A 4,438-nucleotide genomic window follows, 5' to 3' on the forward strand; every position below is an offset into this window, starting at 1 on the left:
CACCATCATACAACGTGGTGGAATTACCGTACAATGTCCTTGCACCATCATACGGCATGGTGGAATGACCATTTTAGTTAACCTAGATTTGAGAAAAATGACCGTTGTGTCAGGACGACCATTTGCAATTATAGAACGATTGTTTCTCTAGGTTCTGCAGACTTTATTAGTACTGCATTAAATGTTGCAATGGCTAAACTTTTTAGGGTTATAAAAGCTCAATATTTTAAGGGAAAAAGAGTGAGAATAGTCATACTAAATCAAAAGACATTCTTATATAATCCCTAGTGCTCAGGATCCCAATCAAATACTCTCACTTGTACTGATTTAGCTAACCTTTGAGAGTTCACTTGTTCTTATTGTGTGTATAAGCCTACTTTGAAGAGGCAATCATTCACAAACTACTTTGATTCATTCCTTAGTGGCGAAATCTTGTAAATCTAAGTGTGTGAAGCGAAAATCCTTTTGAAAACTATTGTAGTGGTGCAACTCGATTCTAGTGAAAGTCCAAGGAGGTTGCCTTGAAGAAGTGGATGTAGGAGGCTTGTGGATATAGCTCCGAACCACTATAAATCCTTGAGCATTTCTCTCTCTCTCAACTCTTTATCATTCATTGCATAGTTGTTGGTTGAACATCATTTATTTCACTTGTTCATGCATTCATTGTTCATATTTATTGCCTACAAGTTGATTTATTTCACTTGTTCATGCATTCATTGTTCATATTTATTGCCTACAAGTTGATTGCATTTATTGTTCTCTTTTGAGTTCATTTATTGCTCAATTGCACTGTCATTAACTCTATCATTCTTTGGTTATTGAATTTAGTAATTGAATATTGTTTTGATAAACTCATCATTTGCTTTAACTTTCATTGATGAGTTTTATTTCACGAATATTTTTATTGATTCATATCCACCCACCTATGAATATTAGTCATATTTAGGGTTTAACAATTGGTATCAGAGCTTGGGCTCTTGTATTAAAAACCTAACGATTTCAAGAGTCAATCAATCTACATGGCTAGTTCATTGACACCATTGTTTGTTAAGGGTCATTGCACCATTAGTCCCCCATTGTTTTGTGGTACAAACTACACACAATGGAGAATTAGAATGAGACTCCACATTAGATCTATAGACGATAACTTGTGGGACATAGTTGAGTAAGGGAACTTCATTCCCATGAACAACTCAACGGGTCTTGCCAAAGAGGAAGAACATTATACAGCCAAAGATGAAAATAAATTGAGCTTAAATGACAAAGCACTTAACATTTTGTTTTGCTCTCTTGATTCCATAGAGTTTGGAAGAGTTTTGGCATGGGAAACAGCTAAAGATGCTTGGGAAATTCTTCAAACCACTCATGAAGGAACATGTGAAGTGAAGGAATCAAAGATTGAGATGTTATTCCACGACTATGAGTTGTTTGAGATGAAAACCAAAGAAAGCATCACCAACATGTACAAGAGATTCTCCAACTTGATAAATGATCTCAAAGGTCTTGGAAAGAGTTTTGTCACTCTTGAGCTTGTGAAGAAGATTCTTCGTTCATTGTCAGAAAGTTGGACAATGAAGGTGACCGCAATTGAGGAATCAAAAGATCTCACCAAAATGAAAATGGTTGAGGTCATTGATAGCTTATTGACATTTGAGATGAAGAGAAAGCCAAGAGAGGAAGAGAATAAGCCAAAGTGGGGGATTGCCCTCAAGATTGTGGACGAAGAAGAAGAAGAAGGTAATGATTCTTTTATGGAAGAAATGAGATCAACTTCTTAGCAAAGAGGTTGGAAGGAACAAAAGGTTTAAAGGAAAGCAATTCCAACGGTTCAAACCAAGAAATGAAGATGATAAAGGCAAATCAGAGATAATTTGCCATGGTTGTAAAAAGCCCGGTCATATTCGTCAAGATTGTCCCCAAGCCAAATGGAAGAAGAAGGGCAAGAAAGACAAATTCTACAAGAAAAAGGTTTTTGCCACCACATGGAGTGGAAGTGGTGACTCAAGTGATGAAGATGAATTGAATGAAGAGCAAGCCAACCTTTGCTTCATGGCCAAAGAAGATGATTCGGAAAGAGACTCCGGATCCAAGGTAAAAGACTCTCAACATTATTCTTTTGATGAATTGCAAAATGCATTTGAATCATTAATGGAAGAATTTGAAAAATTGTCTTTAAAGAATAGAAAGTTGAAAAATCAAGCATGCATAATGGAAGTTAAGTATGAGCAACATTTGGGTAATGTTGAAGAGCTTAAAAATAAAATTGATTGTATGTCATGTAATAAAATTGTTTTGCAAAAGGAATTTGATGATTATAGAATTGTTTATGATGTTTTGAAAAGGAAAACATTGATTTGAGAAATGAGCTTGACAACATCAAAGAGATTTTAAGCAAGTTCACTTTGGATAGTAAAAGATTTGATGAAATGCTTGCTTCACAAAGATGTGTTTCAACAAAGAAGGTTTAGGCTATAACATGTTTTCAAATGAGAAACCTTTTAACAAAATGCATGAACCATGTATTAGACCCAAAGCATCTTTTAGAAAATATGGTTTTTGTAGGTATGTTGGTCATAGCACACATAAATGTCCAATTAGAAAAGGCAATCCTTTTGTGGTAAAAAGGGTTTGGGCTCCTAAGGGAATGGTTAAAACTAACTCACATGGACCCAAGACCATTTAGGTACCAAAAAGTGCATGAACATTTTTGTTGTGTAGGTATGTCTTGAAGCAACGAAATTTGGAGCAAACAAATGGTTCCTTGATAGCGGATGCTCAAGACATATGACGGGAGACAAGAGCTTATTTACCTCATTAAAGCCAAAGAATGGAGGAAATGTCACTTTTAGTGATAACTCAAAAGAAAAGATCATTGGCCTTGGTTCTATCAGTAACAAGTCTCTAACCATAAATGATGTATTGCTCGTTGATGGATTGAAGCATAACTTGCTAAGCATTAGTCAATTGAGTGACAAAGGCCTTAAAATTGTTTTTCAATCTATGTGTTGTGAAGTTGTAGATTCTTGCACAAATAGAATTGCATTCATAGGTTATAGATGCTCAGTGTTTACATTGTTGATTTTTGTAACATTGCATCCAAAGATCTTTTTTTTTTGTCTACAAAAGATGAAGATAGTTGGCTTTGGCATATAAGAGTAGGTCATACAAGCATGGATGTCATTGCAAAGCTTTCTAAAAAGGATTTAGTAACTGGTTTGCCTGAGCTTGTTTTCAAAAGAGATCATATTTATGATACATGTGCTAAAGGCAAACAAACATGAGTATGTTTTAAATCCAAGAATGTTGTTTCAACCTCTAGACGTTTACAATTGTTGCATATGGATTTGTGTGATCCCACAAGGATAACTAGTTAGGAGGTAAGCATTATTGTTTTGTGATTATTGATGATTACTTGTGTTATACATGGGTATTGTTTCTTGCACACAAACATGATGCATTCAAATCATTATTGCCATTGATTAGGAAATTGCAAAACCAATTAGGCTATGCAATTACATGCATTAGAAGTAATCATGGAAAAGAATTTGAAAACACATTGTTTGAATCATATTGGAATGAGCATGGCATTGAGCATAATTTCTCGGCACCTCGGACTCCTTAACAAAATGGAGTTGTTGAGAGGAGAAATAGAGTTTTTGTAGAAATGGCTAGGATTGTGTTATGTGAGCATGACATACCTAGATATTTTTGGGCTGAAGCGGTTAATACTTCATATTATATCATTAATAAAGCTATTATTAGGCCAATCGTCAAGAAAACTCCTTATGAGTTATTCAAAGGGAAGAAGTCAAATATTGCATATTTTCATCCCTTTGGATGCAAATCCTTTGTGCTTAATGATGGTAAGGACGACCTTGGAAAATTCAATGCCAAATCGGATTAAGCGACTTTCTTTGGTTGTTCTTCACATTCAAAAGTGTATAAAGTCTTCAACAAAAGAACTCTCTTAGTTGAAGAATCTATATATGTGTTATTTGATAAATCTTCTTCTAAGAATACAAGAAATAATAATGAAGAAGAGATTGATGAGATGATGAAAGAACTAGAGATCAATGATGAAGCATCCCCATCAAATCCGAACAAAGAAGAAGAACATCAAGAAGAGGTTGAAAATGAAGATAACACCTTCATGGAATCTCAAAGAACAACAAGGGAGATTTCTTTTCCAAGAGTGAGAGATGAAGTGAAAGATGCACAAATAATTGGAGATCCCACTCAAGGAATAAGAATAAGGGCATCAATGAGGAATACATGCCAAATCGTAGCATTCTTGTCTCAAGTTGAACCTAAAAATGTGGATAAAGCACTTAGTGATGAAAGTTGGGTTCAAGCAATGCAAGAGAAGCTAAATCAATTTGAGAGAAGCAATGTATGGGAGCTTATACCAAGGCCTAAAGATCATCCAATCATTGTCACC

This window comes from Pistacia vera, unplaced genomic scaffold (genome assembly GCF_008641045.1).
Source record: "Pistacia vera cultivar Batoury unplaced genomic scaffold, PisVer_v2 Contig668, whole genome shotgun sequence".
Taxonomy (NCBI): Eukaryota; Viridiplantae; Streptophyta; class Magnoliopsida; order Sapindales; family Anacardiaceae; genus Pistacia; species Pistacia vera.